We start from the raw sequence: 16,541 nt of genomic DNA on the forward strand, positions 1-16,541 counted from the left end.
ACTCACTTGTGTTTAATAACAGGAAGTCCTCGTCTCACAATCTCTATTTCCCATCATCCTCTCTGTCCCTGAACACAACAGCGATGTAAATCATCATTCACTTCCAGTTTATAGTCATCAACACACAGGTCCAGTTCGGCCTGTTTTATTGTGTTTGAGTCAGTTTATGTGATCACAGATTCCTCTTGTTGGACGTTGTAGATGCTAACTTCATCACAGGGAAAACTCCACAACGCTTTGACTATAGGAGGTTGAATATGCAATATATATTCCATCATGCAGTAGTATAAGCATACAGAGAGATTTAGAGTGAGAATGAAATCTAGATTTATCTGTGTCTGAACTAATAAAAACCACTTCCTGGGTTGGTACTATTTAAAAACACGGCACACATCTTAAAGACCACACCTCATCTGTGAACACATACTGTACTTTACTATACTTTACAGTTAGACTGTAACTTTGAGAAAATAATGGAATCAGGGACCTTTTATGTATGCAGAAATATTAATAATAGATCGAGACCTCCAACACAGAGTCGCAGCAAGGATGAAGGAAATGATCGAAAGCAAAGTAAGCAGAAGCAGTTTCGTTTTACGCAGAGACGATGTCGCTAATGTTTAAGCGGATGAGAAATGTTTCGTAAAGTTTCGATCATTCTTTTAAAAACTGTAATTGTTTCTGATTTTATATGAAATGTTCCATATTTAAGCAAATAGGAATTCCCAATGTTCGTCATTATAAAAGAACATTTTTTTTTTAAAACAATCATTTATCTAACAAAAACGCAATTGCTTACAAAGGTTGATTTGAAATGTTATCTAATAATATGGCGTTAAATGATATCTGTGTGTTTTGTCTCTGTTTGTCAGGAGGAAGCAGGTGTTTGGTGTTGATGACAGTGTGTCTCGGGCTCATGTGTGTTCTTCTGCTGGTCTTCATCACACTGTACATCACCATCACAGCTGAGAGAGACCTGTTAAAGAGTTACAAGAACACAGTTGAAGAGTTCAATCACACTATCAACAGCTTATAGGACAAGAACACTGATCTAATGACTGTAAAAGACCAACTGAAGAACAACTTCAGCTCTTTGAGTCGGAAGAAACTGGAGTTAGAGACTGAACTAAGGCAGTTATCTAAACAAGGTTTGTATAAATGTTTTTATTTGGGTTTTTTTGCACTTTACAACACAAATAATGAGCAAAGTGTTTGTGTTTATTGAAAGGAAATGCCATTAAAACTAAAGAAGTCTGAAGTATCCCAGACTGCAATAATTAATTGTATTATGCTGTTATTGAATGCCTTTGAATTTTTTGTTGTTGAATTGTTTTCTCTTTAAATGGCCAATATAATGTAAATATAATAAAATAGTCAATAACAATATTACCATATGATATATTTTTTTTAATTTCATATTGCGTTTTTACATTTACTTCGGTGTACCTGATGTGTGATTATGGCGAGAGATTTCCTCCAGCCCAGCAGAATGCAGCAGAGAGACAGTTTAATCCATTAAGTAATCATCAGAGAGAAAGAGAAACCCCAGATCCAACAATTTATTTTATTTTATTTTTATAGACGTACAGTACTTGTGTTCAAGTCCAAGCACTAACATTTACAAGAAAGTTAATTTGACAATAATATAATTCTATTTCTAAACAATAACTGTAATTTGTACTGTTTTCAGAGAATTGTGTGATCAATTACAAATGTAGAATACCAAAAGGCATTTCCACGCCTTTAATAAGCTCCCGCTGGAAGATCAACACCACTTGAACAACAGTCGTTCCAACCGAAACTGAAAGTGAGCAACGACACCACGAAGTGCCTCTCTCAGGACTGTTAGTGAAGGGTATAGTAACATTCACGAAACTGGACATTTTTATATTCTTGGAATGTTAGAAATCAACATTACTATCGTGTTGAATTTTTTATTGAAAAATAAGTTTAAAGAATGTTTGAGAAACATTATACCTTTTAAAACACGTTCCTCTAACGTCAAGAAAACTGGACGTTTTTCACGTTCCCAGAACCAACACTGAATATTTGGAGAACGTTCTTATAACAAAATTCTGTTAGCTGGGATAATGCTCTCAAAACATTCATAGTACAATATTTCATAACAATAGCTGGGATGAGCTTATATTGTGGCCATAGTTTGAGCACACAGTGAGAGCGCTGTGAGGTTACACTTTTACATCATAAGAACTCTTTTCTTTTGAAGATTCCTGACGTTCACTGATCACTGTGAGATCAACGTGTTGACTGGGTAGATTAACTGATTTTATTTTCCCATTTATATTATTTTATTGTTTTATGGAAACACTTTAATCACTACATTTCTTGGTGTGTCTTTGAAACATTCTCTTTGAATAAAATGGTCAATTGTCATTATCTCAGCATTTTGTTTTTATTTCACATTTGTTTATTGCTCTATGGCTGTATTTGCTCCAGTCCAGCAGGGGCAGCAGAGAGCAGGTTTATCAGACTGAAGTGATCAGAGAGGAACAGAAACATCAGATTCAGGCACTTTCTGCTGTTTCTGCATCATTAATACAAAGCTCCAGTTTGGCCTGTTTAAGTGTGTTTGAGTTTATTTGAGTGATCACAGATTCCTCTTGTTGGCTTTTGAAGCGGAGAACATGAGGTTGAATATACAATACACAAACACAGTAGTTTGAGTCTGCAGTGAGGTTTTAAGTTGGACTGCAAGTCTTTATACTTGTCGGAGGCCAGTGTGAAATCATTTCCTGTTTAGGGTTAACACTATTTTACAAACCATACTTATCATTCTGAGGACCACACCTCATCTGTGAAGACGTACTGTCAGACACAGCGAATAATGGGTTCAGAGGACATTTATCAAAATGTTGAACGCAGAGATATTGAGGACACATTTGGACCTCCAACACAGAGTAACGGCCAGGATGAAGGAAAAGATGAAAAGCGCAGTAAGCAGAAAATTACTTTAAACCAGAAATGATGTCACAGATGATGTTGTCAATGGTGTCGCTGTGTTAGAGGAAATAAGAACTGTTACATACCATTTCAAATATACAATTTCTAAGAACAACATGTCAGTGTTTCTGCTTTTATATTTAATAAGTTAACATGAAATAATTTTTGTATTGTTTTTCAGTATTCCTTGGATATTTTATCATATTGCAATGTTTGTCTATTTACTCTATTATCTACAGACAATTAACCAAAAAGGTTGATTTGAAACATAATCTCTAATAATATGGAGTGAATGGTTGTTAACTGATATGTGTGTGTGTTGTCTCTGTTTGTCAGGAGTAAGCAGGTGTTTGGTGTTGATGACAGTGTGTCTCGGGCTCATGTGTGTTCTTCTGCTGGTCTTCATCACACTGTACATCACCATCACAGCAGAGAGAGACCTGTTAAAGAGTTACAAGAACACAGTTGAAGAGTTCAATCACACTATCAACAGCTTACAGGACAATTACACTGATCTAATGACTGAAAAAGACCAACTGAAGAACAACTTCAGCTCTTTGAGTCAGAAGAAAAGTTAGAGACCAGAGTCGAGTCTTTGAGTGAGGAACTAAAGAAGGAAAAATCTAAACAAGGTCAGTATGAATATGTTTTTAAGTAGACCCCCCCCCCCCCCCCATTTTTTTCTATATCTTCATCCATTTAAAAAAAAGTGTGTTTCTGTTAGGAAATCTGTGTGGTCCTGGTTGTTTGTTCATATCCAGTGAGTTGAAGAGCTGGTCTGAGAGCAGGAAATACTGCAGAGATCGAGGAGCTGATCTGGTCATTATCAACACTGAAGAGAAGCAGGTGAGATTGTGTGAGTGAGTGTTAGTTAATGAGAGGAATCACTTATTCCTGTTTTTATTCACACACAGAGGTTCATAACTTCATTCATCAAGGAGAGTGTGGATTGGTATGTCTGACACTGAGACTGAGGGGATCATGAAATGGGTGGATAATTCACCACTGAAACAAGGGTAAGTGATAAAACACTGTCTGTGGATGTATTTTAAACATGAGGCTTCCTCAAACACCACACCCTAAAGATTTTTTTTTTTTTTTTTAGAAAAAACTGAAATCTTCTCTATCGTATTTAAAAAAAATTTTCACTTTTCACTATTATTCAGGTTTTGGTATGAAGAAGAGCCAAATAATGCCGGTGGAGGCGAGGACTGTGTTGAACTGATGCCTTCGAATCCCATCCAGAACTGGAATGATCTCCCATGCTCTGAGAAGAGGAAAGGGGTTTGTGAGAAATAGGGTTCATCCCGCCTTCTCATGTTTTTAATTGTATTTTTATGGAATCATCACTCTTATTATTGATTTTTGATTAAGGTTCCTGTCTTTTAAACAGTCTGCTACAGTAATTAGTAACTGCTTTCATGATATCAGTTTCATTCTATACTAGGCTATTTTGTAACATACAAAACCATAAATGGAAATCCACGTAATAGAAAAATGGACAACTGTCAAAAAAAAAAAAAAAAGTATTACTGTAATAAACACCAGGAGGGTGAACTGGGTAATCTGGGACTAGTGTGTCCATCACAAGCAGATTTATGCCAACATAACCTTCTTCTGGCTGTTATTATTGTTACGATCTACTCCCAGTCTACGGTTGGGAGACGGTAACAAACTTAAATAAATAAAAAAGAATGTAAACATAAGCGTGGAGGGTTCCCTTCAGTCCTCTGCCCCAGAAATGTGAGCCAACACTTGATGCAAAAGTCAAATTATTTATTGTATTTAAACTAAGAAAATGGAAGCTTTCAATCTTCAGGAGAAGGTCAGACCAAAACAACAAACAAAAGAGGAAGCTTACTATTGGAAGGAAAACTAAATGACCACACAGGTAAAAGAAAATAAATAAACAACATATGCTTCCCTCCACTCTGACTAACCAAAAACAAGGATTAATATATAAAAAGAAAAAGGTGACTCAATCTCCCTACTGCTGTCCAAAACAACCTAACAAAAAGTTGATATACAATACCTTTTAGTTACCAAACAAACTTATAAAGAAAAAAAAAAAAAAAGAGAGATTGCTTTATCACACCAAAAACAAGCTCAACTGTACCACACGGGGACAACACACCAGTTTCACAATAGTTACACAAGTCTGGTGCAGGGGAGAAGTGAACCTCCTCTAACAGTGTTTACCCTGCTCTCTTAGGCCTTGTCCACACGGACACGGGTATTTTTATAACCGGAGTTTTTCCTACAGCGTTTTAAAAAAAAATCCCGTCCACACATGCTCGGTCTCCGTCTAAATGAAAACGCAAAAACACGCTATCAAGCGTGGTCAAGAGCATGCCACGCCAGCAGGCGGCGATATAACCCTTAACCCTATAGCCACGTTGGCCAATCAGAAGCGGAAATCTGACGTCAAACACAGCTGATAACGGCGCACACTCTGACGTCGCAAGGCAAAACCCCCGGTTTCACTGTCTACACGACAACACTGTAACCGGCGTTTCTGAAAATCCTCACCCTGGCAGGGGTTTTCAAAAATGTTCGGTTTCAGTGCGTTTCCGTGTGGACGAACGGCCGAACCGCGTAAAAAAAGTCACGGTTATAAAAAATACCCGTGTCCGTGTGGACAGGGCCTTATAGTGTAGCTCTGCAACTCTCCTTATGAGCCTCAGGTGTGGCTAATTAGCTGCAAGGCAATAATAGTGAGGGAGAGACTGACAGAGCATAACAAATACAACAATTTAACAAAGTAAAATACATATCAAAAACACTTTTTATATAATACGTCCCTAGGACGTAACATTATGTATCTCATTTGCCGGTCTGAAGTGTTGAGGTGAAAATCACAGTAAAATATAGAAGCTTAAAGTCTCCCAGATTGCTCTGATTCATCAGTTATTCTGATATTGATTGTGTGTGAAACTGCTTTTGAGTTGTATTGCTTTCACTTTGAATAAAATGGTCAATAACCATTATCACCAGTGAACTGTATTTTTGTTTTTATTTCATATTTCATTCTTGTGTATCTGTTTATAGCACTGTGGCTGTATTTGCTCCAGTCCAGCAGGCGCAGCAGAGAGCAGGTTTATCAGACTGAAGTGATCAGAGAGGAACAGAAACATCAGATTCAGGCCAAGGGGGTAATCCACCAGCCGGAAACTGAAGTCTCCCCGGGGGCCGCCATTGGCTAACAAGCCTTCACCTGCTGTTAGCATCCCATTGACTCCCATTCATTTTTGCGTCACTTTGACAGCAAATAACTTTACATCTGAGACGTTTAAAGACTCCATTTGTCCATTGTTTATTTCTAAAGAAACACGACAATGTATAAAAGGCTCCATTACCTTGTATCTTACGTTATGGCCCCGTAGAAGCCGTTTTTGTAAAAATAGGCTAACGATTGCATCATAACACGCGACTCTCTGTCGCCAGTGGTGGACAGTAATGAAGTAAATGTAATTCGTTACTGTACTTAAGTAGCTTTTTTGCGTATCTGTACTTTACTCAAGTATTTGAATTTTGGGAGACTTTTACTTTAACTCCACTACATTTCAAAGTCAAATATCTGAATTTTTACTCAACTGCATTTTCAAAATCAGTCGTTCCTTTTTATTTATGAGTGGATAAAAACGTAACTGGTCAAACGAGCCACCAATCACTACTAAGCGCGAACCAGAGCCGTTAAATATGAGAGTTGCGAACATAGATGGTTGTGACAGTGATCTCGCCGCCGGGCTGTCACGTTATTCATGTAGCTCTCAATAGTTCCAAACAAATCGCGTTTTTGACCCTCAAAAAGGTACATATATGTACCTTGGGGGATAGAAATGGACTCCTACTGTACCCCTATTTCTGACAGTGTAATTTCCTTTTCCTAATTGAACATTCTGTTTGTCACCATTGTTGAGATTCATACACTGAATCTTGATGTCTGTATATGCCTAAAAATAGATTTTTTTTTCAGAACAACTTTTAAGATATCATTTGGTTTATATTGAAAAAATCTGGATCTAATGTTATAGAATCACTGTGATGCTGTTATGATCATTAAACATTTAAGTCAGAGAGTAGGCTCTAAATGAGTTCAGTGATTCAGGTCAAATGATGATTATGTATACACATGATCTACAACATCTGATCACCTTTTCTCTTTGCTCATCCAGCTGTTAAAACAGCCAACCAAAATCTTAAGTTAAACATTTAAAGGTCAACTGCCCAACTAAAGCAAACACTGATCACCATAACGGTGACTAAAATATAGATTTTCTCCTTCAGTGATTCTGCTAGTTAACATCAGGTGTCTTCAATAATGGTCAATCATCACTAAATTATTCACTTAATTATCTCATTAACTTTAACACTCTAGAATCTGGATCCAAATAAACTCACAGGAGAGTTCTTTTAACGCTGGAGTTGTTGCTGTGGGTGGAATAAAAATATGACAGGACTTTTACTTTCTGACCCCTGGACTTTCCACCTCTGCTTGTTGGCTTTTGAAGCTGATAACATGTGGGTGAACGTCCAATACACAAACACAGTAGTATGAGTCTGCAGGGAGTTTTTAAGTTGGACAAGTCTTTGCAAGTCTTTATTCTTGTCGAAGGGCAAGGCCAGTGTGAAATGAAATCACTTTCTGTTTAGGGTTAGCACTATTTTCTGTTTCTATTTACTTGTACTAGCAATTACAGGTGTTTCTCTTATACCGTAAAACTTCAAATAATAGCCAAGTCCCAAATAGACGCCTGTTTGGATAAATAAAGGCCGGTTTCAAATAGAGGCCTGGTCTGTTTTTTTTAGATTCGGGTTGTATTTAATCTTCTAAAACCCGTCAGATCGTCTGTTTAAGCCAGTTCTAGTGCAGAGGAGCGACGAGGAAGAGGAGAGGGAGAAGTGGAGGAGAGCGACGAGGAGGAGGAGAGGGAGAATTGGAGGAGTGATGAGGAGGAGGAGAGGGAGAAGTGGAGGAGCGACGAGGAGGAGGAGAGGGAGAAGTGAAGGAGAGCGACGAGGAGGAGGAGAGGGAGAAGTGATGGAGAGTGACGAGGAGGAGAGGGAGAAGTGGAGGAGCGACGAGGTGGAAGAGAGGGTGAAGTAAAGGAGAGCGACAAGGAGGAGGAGAAGGAGAAGTGGAGGAGCGACGAGGAGGAGAAGAGATAGAAGTGGGGGAGCGACGAGGAGATTGATGAGGAGGAGAGGGAGAAGTGGAGGAGCGACGAGGAGGAGGAGAGGGAGAAGGGGAGGAGAGCGAGGAGGAGGAGAGGGAGTAGTGGCGATGAGGAGGAGAGGGAAATGTGGAGGAGCGACGAGGAGAGGGAGAAGTGGAGGAGAGCGACGAGGAGGAGGAGGGGAGAAGTGGAGGAGAGCGACGAGGAGGAGGAGAGGGAGAAGTGGAGGAGCGAGAAGGAGGAGAGGGAGAAGTGGAGGAGAGCGACAAGGAGGAGGAGGGGAGAAGTGGAGGAAACCGACGAGGAGGAGGTGAGGGAGAAGTGGAGGAGCGAGGAGGAGGAGAGGGAGAAATGGAGGAGAGCGAGGAGGAGAGGGAGAAGTGGAGGAGCGAGGAGGAGGAGAGGGAGAAGTGGAGGAGAGCGGAGAGGGATAATTGGAGGAGAGCGACAAGGAGGAGGAGAGGGAGAAGTGGAGGAGCGACGAGGAGGAGGAGAGGGAGAAGTGGAGGAGAGCTACGAGGAGGGGGAGAGGGAGAAGTGGAGGAGAGCGGAGAGCGAGAAGTGGAGGAGAGCGAGGAGGAGGAGGAGAGGGAGAAGTGGAGGAGAGCGGAGAGGGAGAAGTGGAGGAGAGCGAGGAGGAAGGGGAGAGGGAGAAGTGGAGGAGAGTGACGAGGAGGAGGAGAGGGAGAAGTGGAGGAGAGCGGAGAGGAGGAGGAGAGGGAGAAGTGGAGGAAAGTGACGAGGAGGAGGAGAGGGAGAAGTGGAGGAGGAGAGGGAGAAGTGGAGGAGAGCGGAGAGGGAGAAGTGGAGGAGAGCGGAGAGGGAGAAGTGGAGGAGAGCGACGAGGAGGAGGAGAGGGAGAAGTGGAGGAGAGCGGAGAGGAGGAGGAGAGGGAGAAGTGGAGGAGAGCAGAGAGGGAGAAGTGGAGGAGAGCGACGAGGAGGAGGAGAGGGAGAAGTGGAGGAGCCCGACGAGGAGGAGGAGAGGGAGAAGTGGAGGAGTGACGAGGAGGAGGAATTCGCCAATGAACTTGAAGTTGAGGATCACGGTGATGATGGTGATGATGATAGTAGTCATTTTGTATCACACGTTTGCAGTTGTTTTACAGAGTAGCCTTCATTCTTTCTTGTAGATGTGTTTCGGACAACAAGTTCATAGGCTCAATGGATATTACCGGTAAATTGTATTGTTCAGCCCATGGCTGTCACATCGTTTCATTTTTTTATGCTGCCGATAATCTAAAGGGGGTCGCACACCGGACGAGAAGCACAGCGTCGCGCAGAGTCACGTCTATGATCACTCAAGGTATTATTCCCAATTCATTCAGTTAACAGACGCTCTGAGGTAAAGTGTTCAAACTGCAGACTTAGCACGATGGTATTTAATTGTACAGTACAATCATAACATGGTACAGACATTATCTTAATTCCATAATGTCCTTAAACATAACAATATTGCTGGCCATAAAGTGCCTGTCTCATATAGACGCCTGTCTGAAATACAAGCCGATGCAGTTCGGCGATTTGGGAAAATAAAAGCCCGGACTATTATTTGAAGCTTTACGGTAATACAACATCCTCCTTAAAGGTCCCCTGACATGAAATTTTCACTTTCTGAGGTTTTTTAACATTAATATGAGTTCCCCTAACCTGTAAATGGTCCCCCAGTGGCTAGAAATTTAAATCGGTGTAAACCGAGCTTTGGCTATTTTTCTCTTCTCTGCAGCTCAGACGCGCTGATCTTGAATCTCCTCCTTATGACGTCATAAGGAGGAAAGGTTACCTCCCCTTTCTCTGCTTTGCCCGCCCAGAGAATTTGGCTCGCCCATGAGAAAATGAGCTAGGAAGTACGAATGCGCGAGCGCGATTTGAGTTTTTCCTCAAGCTACATCATGGCTTGCAAACGAGCGAAGCATGGCAAATGATCAGTGTTCGGGTGTACAAATGAACACAAAGGTATTTTTTAGTTCCTTCATCTGAGCCTCTGAAGAAACAATGGGTTAATTGTATTTTCTCTGGAAATGCGCCGACACAACTTCCCAAAGTTTTGTATGGTCCAAATATTTCACAGACGACTGTTTCCTCAATTTAGGCCAATACAGAGCTGGCCTCGATGAACGTCTGAAAATAAATCGATCGAGCTACCAAGCAACAATTTCTGATGTGTAGCCTAACTGTTCAAGTTCAGACAGGTAATCTTTCTCTCAAAATCGTTCAATACGGTCAAGCCAGTGACTAAAATATCAACTTCACATCATTTCTTTTAGTAGGATGAAAATAATCTTATTTAATCTGTGAACAAATTATACAGAAATCGGTCAAAAGAACAATCTTTCTACACAGCGCAAGTTTATCTGACCACTCGTTATGAAATCAATGACGCACGTTACACTGCACAACGAAGCTCTTACTGTATGTACATCATTTTGTTTGCATTGGTGAAAGCATTAGAGAGAGTGCAGAAACTGCGTTACAGTGATAAGATCTTCATTCTCGCGATCAACACACTGTCATCTGCTCAATGCTCATCACGGCAACATTTTATGTGATGGGAATAGATCTAAAAACTTAAAAAAAACTTCTCGCGATTCGTTAATCTCGATAGCTGTAATAGTAAAAACGTATAATAGCTGTAGTAAAAAGTATTCGAGAGAGTTTCACATGTAATATGTAGCCATTTCTTATGCAAGCATGTCAGCCAATCACAGCAGTGGCTGGCTACACTGAATCCCACAGCAGACACGCCCCTTCAAATCACAGGCTAAAATCAGGCTAGGAAAAATGCCTTTTATTTCTAAATTATGACTATTTTTGATCTAAAAAACATACTAACATTATAAGGGCAACCCAGGAAACATTATAAAATAATAAAATAACCCCATGTCAGGGGACCTTTACAAAGGCCTGTCTATAATCTGAAGAAAGGTGGATTATAAACAAAGAGCAGTTTAAATCATTATTTTGAATAATATGGTCTGAATTATTATTTCAATATTTGTATGTTTTTGTCCTATTTAGCTGTAGGAAGAACATGTTTGGTGTTGAACAGTGTGAGTAAATAATTACTGAATTTTAAAGTGTCCTTATTATGCTATTTTACAGGCTCCTCATAATTTTGTTTTGCAGGCGTCCTACAAATTTTTTACATGAATCCATCGTAAAAAAACATTTCCTCTGCTCTGGTTGGTTAGATGACCCAGTCTGTTGTGTTTGGTCTACCGCTTACAGTTTGTCGGAAACGAAACGCCCATTATCACATCTGAATTTCAGCTACAGATCTTCCTCAGCACTTAAAGGGATAGTTCACAGAAAAATGAAAAGTATGTCATCATAAATGTCAAAATTAATATGCTCATCATGTCATTTCAAACCGGTTAGACTTTTATTAATCTTCGGAACACAAATTAAGATATTTTTGTTGAAATCTGTGAGATTTCTGTCCCTCCATTGACAGCTACACAAACTTTGACGCTTCAAAAAGTTCATAAAGAGATCGTAAGTCTAATCCATATGAATTGAGCGGTTCGGTCCAAATTTTCTGGAGACAAGATTGCTTTATATGATGAACAGACTGAATTTAGGATTTGTAGCGTCAAAGTGCTAGTTGCATAGCTTTCAATGGAGGGACAGAAAAGGTCTCATATTTCAGCAAAAAGATCTTCATTTGTGCTCCGAACATTAAAGCATTACGGGTTTGGAACAACATATGAGGGTGAGCAATTAACGACAGAATTTAAATTTTTGGGTGAACTAACCCTTTAATACACAATGACACAAACAGTAACTTTAGCGTTGGGTTTACTGTTTCACTTCCTACGCAAGTCCTCCTCCTTTGGAAGTGCATCAAAGTGGTCCTCTCGACATGTTGACAACAGGAACCAAACTCTTCCAGTCTCAACTACAACTACACTGTTTGAGGGACAAAGTAGACTTTGTTTGCTGGCAGCCAATGAACACCATATGTAGGCATTATGCAAATTTGTTACAAACCAACAGGTTAAGCAGGATGTGAGATTGGAATTACTGATGACTCATTTCAGGCTGTTCAGATTTTTTTTTTTTTTTTTTTTTTGAAATATCTGGAAAACCTAAAAAGGGCACTTACATTTTTTTTGTCAACTATCCCAGTCACAGAATTGTGGAGTAAATAAAACAGATGAAAGCCATTGTTTCCTAATGATTGTGAATTATTACATTTGTCTTGCACAGATTTGTAATATAGTCAACTTTTAACTTAGTATATAGATTTATATGTTCAGGAGGAATTTAAATGTGAAGGACATGGACTGATGTTGTAGGAACTTGCCATACCTTGACTTTAGTGAATTGATGGACGCAGTTTGTGAAAACCCACTGATCTATAATAAAGATATATATCGATATATATTTACACACACACACACACACTGTTTTAATTTTAAGAAACAGAAACACTGTACTAAACAGAAACATTTTATATTCCTTATTTTGTTAAAATGTTTATAACAAAAACAATACTATCCAATAGTCAAAATTAATTTACAGGGCAGATACCAGCTCTTTCCATCTCTGCCTTTAGGAGATGTATCTCCATCTGCACTTTTTTTCTGCTGCAGTTGGGTTTGTTCTTTACCCAGATCAATTTGTACTTCTGCTCTTTCAGTTTCCCGTTTCAGAAGCAAATGATAGCTGTCCCCATCCTGGTGACATCCGATTATTATTGCAGAGATGGGGTTTGGGGCTGGGTCTGTGGGACTGTTTCTGGGGGATACATCTGAGGGAAGAACAGTAGACAAGGGTAAGGAGATGCAGAAGACAACAGGTAGGTCAAATAAAAAGTTTCTGGATCAAAAAATCGAATTACGTACACAATGCACTCAATGCCCAAACCCCATCTCTGCAATAATAATAAAGGCTGGTTTCTAAAGTACTTCTTCCTGCCTCTATGTATATATTAATGCTCATGGGTAGCCTAAATGGGTTCCATTCAGACCTTAACATTAAGTCTTTTACTGTTATATGTCAACAAGATTCAACAAGACATTTTCACTTGCTATACCCAATGTTTAGATCTGTTTGGGTATTTGTGCAAATTAGCACATACATAATTAGATTATGCACCGTTTGTCCATGTTAACAAACAATAAAAAATAAAAAACGTGTAATACATTTTTTGTTTGTCTTGATGTAAGTAATCAACTCAGTAATTTTCATGATGATATCTAAAGGTTAAAATATTTACCCTATTCATGTGAGAAAAATAATGAACTGGTGTATATGAATAGGCTATATTTGGGTCTTTTTCAAAACTTTCCCCTAATGGGATTCTTCTGGGCTTTTTTTTCCCTTACTCAGGGCATATTGAGGATACAAAAATCAGTTGAGTTTGCTTCTTTTGCAATTTGTTCAACCTTTTTTCATAAAATGACTGGACTATATGGTACCTGTTTGGGGGTTCATGGCTTCAGCAATGTCTTTCATTGCCTTGGCCCTAAGGTTCTTCCATCGCAACATAACTTTTTTAATGGTCCTCTTTTGGCCAGTCCCCATGGCATTGATTGGTTATGTCCTCCCAAATGTTGTGTTTTCCTTTTTTGGTCTCTTCTTCACCCTTTGCAGAGCTGAAACCTCCTACTATCGAGGCAAAATTGGCCCGAACACCCTCCAGCAGTGCACAGGTTTCTGCCACAGTGAAATTAGGCCCTTTTGAGTCTATGGTTCATTCACTTAAAAAAACCTCACTGATTTTATTTGGTTCGGAAAATCACAACTGAATCCACCCTTCTGATGGGATCAGGGTAATCCTGTTTTTTTTTTTTATCAAATAGATCCAAAACCGAGTTCAAAGTTTTGAAAACCCAAAGGGCAGGTTTGATTATGGATTGTGTTACTAATTTCCTTTCCCTAATTGAATATTCTTTTTGTCACCATTGTTGAGATTCATACACTGATTCTTGATGTCTGTGTGTGCCTAAAATAAAGATTTGTTTTATCAGAAAAACTTAAGAAATCCTTACGATTAGAAAATTCTGGATCTTATTCTGAATCACAGGTTGCTGTAATCAACTATGTACATTTAAGTCAGAGATTAGACTTGAAATGAGTTCGGTGATTCAGGTCAAATTATGATTGTCAAAGCATAACCAATACCACCTGACCAATGTTTCTCTTTGTTCAGCTGGTAGTTATAACTCAGATACAACAGAGAAAAATAATATAATGTTATCAATTTAAGGGTCAAGAGCCCAACTAAAGCGAACACTGATCACCATAACGGTAATATTTTTTTTTTTTCCTTCAGTGATTCTGCTTGTTAACATCAGGTGTCTTCAATAATGGTCAACCATCACTCAGTGAATCACTTAATGAGCTCATTAACTTTAACAATCTTGATTGTTAATTTAACATTCATATTTTAACACTTTAACACTCTTGAGTCTGGAGCCAAATAAACTCCCAGGAGAGTTAATTTAACACAGAAGTTTTTGCTGTTTTATAATGATTTAATATCAGTAAATTGACTTACAAACTTTTTATTTCCTTTATTTTAAAGCTACTTAAATATAGTGATAAGTTAAAATCTACCTTAAATGATTAAGGTATCCTTAAAACCTTTAAAAAAAAAAAAACGATTTTTTTTTACAAAACAAATTTACTTAGCAGAGGCTGTCTTTTGATATTGTACCTTAACCTTTAAAAGAAACAATATATATATATATGTGTGTACCTTTTAATGCTTGGGGACATATATGTACCTTTTTGACCCTTAAAAAGGTACATATATGTACCTTGGGGGACAGAAATGGACTCCTACTGTACTTCTGACAGTGTATAGAGAGAATTGAACATTTAAACTGACATATAGTCATTCTATAACTTTATCTATTGATTCCAAAGCGTATTCATATTACCTTTATATATTTATTCATTTAAACTGCATAATAATAATAATTGATAAACTAAAATTGTATATGTGTGATTGATTAAGGGTATAATAATTACATTAATAATATCTAAATCACACAACATTATTTTTCTAAATAAGCATTACTAAAAGCCAGACGATTTTGGCTTTAAAAATCATTTGCTAGTGACCTTTAATTTGGAGTAGAACCAGGGGCACATTCAAGTTCAAAACGGTGCGCAATGTTTTGCTACGGTTTCCGGGTTGAACGTCATGTTTCCTGGAAACGGCGTGCAACGGGGTTTGAGATGCGTTTTCTCTTGTTTGGTTGGTGTGTCAGAACTGCAGTCCAATCAGCAGCAACATGTATATAAAGCACGCGGTATTAAAGTGAACTCGCACAATGGGTTCAAGGAAAGTCATTTACAAATGTGTTCGACGCAGCTCGGTATACCCAACAACTGAGGATATTAGAAGACATGTTTGTCGTAAGTTTTATTGTAAAAATATAGGATATCAACATAATGATGTAGTTGTTTATATTTTTAGCTTCATTGCAAGTGTATGACATTTGGTATAGATGTAAACAATGGTAATTAAGTGCTTTTTCTAAAAATGAGAAAGAAAATACAGGGTATTAAAACTGTATGAACTACAAATAAAGTCAGTATGTGAGGCCAAATAGATGTGTTTTAGTCTGAATTAGGTCAGACACAAAGAATGGCCTTCTCAGCTGCCATAGTTGCAACTCTTGCGTCATCAGAACAGTGTGTTCAACGCATCACCGTTTCTGTTTAAAAAACGTTGTGCAACGTTTTGTCGGGGCTGGACGCAGCCCAGGTTAGCCAGGGAGCAAGAGTTACTATAGCTATGAACACTGCTAAAAGCCAAACCACTTTCATGGTTGCTAAAACACAGGGTTGGCACAAACTACACTGAAATACACCTGGCTAGCCTAAACCGGCTTCATGGAATAGGCCCCAGGTGATTTAGTTTACAGGATCGTAATGTAAAAGAATTTACTAATCTTATCTCTGACCAAAAATGGTAATTTGTTATTAAAATATTATTTTCCTCAACAATACTTTTGTGTCATAGATGAAATATTAATAATAATAAAAAATTCAAGGGGAAATTATAATTAGTCACACACACACACACACACACAGATATCAAGAATCAGCATATGAATCTTAACAATGGTGACATGCTTCATGCCACAATGCATTCTGGTAGCTACCATAGTATAAAACTCAAGGCTCCCAGCATGCATTGCTGATCAATGATGAGATCAGTGAATATTTTGCTGGGAATTTTGCTATGTAGATCAGTGGGAAAACCCTATACTGGACACTGGTCATTAATATAACACGAGTATTGTTGATTTCTAAAATGTTAAGCCGAATGACGCAGATGCAAATAAGGACTGTAATGACATCATAAAAAATCTCTCATGCTCAGATAACAGAAAATAGATTTTCATGATAACAACCCAGCTAACAGAATTTTGTTATAAGAACG

The 16,541-nt window shown here is 38.6% G+C and overlaps 1 long non-coding RNA gene across 1 annotated transcript; it reads left to right on the plus strand.

The window, feature by feature from the left end:
* Positions 1–3,728: 3,728 nt before the first annotated feature.
* Positions 3,729–4,237, plus strand: LOC130105885 (uncharacterized). Its single transcript, XR_008809672.1, has 3 exons — positions 3,729–3,807; positions 3,876–3,977; positions 4,128–4,237. It is a non-coding gene; the product is annotated as an uncharacterized LOC130105885 (long non-coding RNA).
* Positions 4,238–16,541: the final 12,304 nt, after the last annotated feature.

Source organism: Rhinichthys klamathensis, unplaced genomic scaffold (assembly GCF_029890125.1).
Source record: "Rhinichthys klamathensis goyatoka isolate OS25496 unplaced genomic scaffold, OSU_Roscu_1.1 h1tg000330l_1, whole genome shotgun sequence".
In the NCBI taxonomy this organism is placed as follows: domain Eukaryota; kingdom Metazoa; phylum Chordata; class Actinopteri; order Cypriniformes; family Leuciscidae; genus Rhinichthys; species Rhinichthys klamathensis.